The sequence below is a fragment of the Oncorhynchus clarkii genome, chromosome 2 (assembly GCF_045791955.1).
Source record: "Oncorhynchus clarkii lewisi isolate Uvic-CL-2024 chromosome 2, UVic_Ocla_1.0, whole genome shotgun sequence".
In the NCBI taxonomy this organism is placed as follows: domain Eukaryota; kingdom Metazoa; phylum Chordata; class Actinopteri; order Salmoniformes; family Salmonidae; genus Oncorhynchus; species Oncorhynchus clarkii.
The window spans coordinates 54,801,186-54,801,750 of NC_092148.1; the positions used below are offsets into that span (position 1 = coordinate 54,801,186).

Genomic DNA, 565 nt, shown 5'->3' on the forward strand with positions numbered 1-565 from the left:
CACTTAATCTTTATGTGTGTCTTAATCTGTAACAAGTCAATTTGATGGAAACACACTGGTGGGAATATATGCATATTTTTTTCATGCAGAACTTTGAATATTCGCATGAAAATCTGTCGCCAATTGGATGGAAACCTAGCAATTGACAGGAAAAGCGATTTAGTTTATGCATTTGTGGTGATTTAAGAATGGTATTTACAATATTGCATATGGATAGGAATAAAATACCTTTACAGTTACAGTATGTCAGATACCAAGATTATCATTGACAGAACAGGATGGTATTTAAATATTGTAGATAACAGTGTTACTCAACTGGACCTCTAGAGTTACAGTTTGAGATACAGAGATCAGTTGACAGGTCTTCTAAAAAGGACATACCAGGCCTTTCCTGCCAGTATGATTTTGACCGTATTGTATCATTTTGTTGTTGTGGTTAGCCACTGTTTACTGGGCAGTCTCTGGACTCATGTCCGTTTACTCATGTCTGACTCCAAAATCCAATAGTCTGGAATAATATCCCTTCCATTATTTTTTACATTGTTAATATTCCAAGATGGCGCAG

The 565-nt window shown here is 35.8% G+C and overlaps 1 protein-coding gene across 1 annotated transcript in view; it reads left to right on the forward strand.

The window, feature by feature from the left end:
• LOC139377634 (fibrous sheath-interacting protein 2-like) overlaps positions 1–565 on the forward strand; it is a 6,630-nt gene that overhangs the window by 2,415 nt on the left and 3,650 nt on the right. The window lies entirely within an intron of this gene.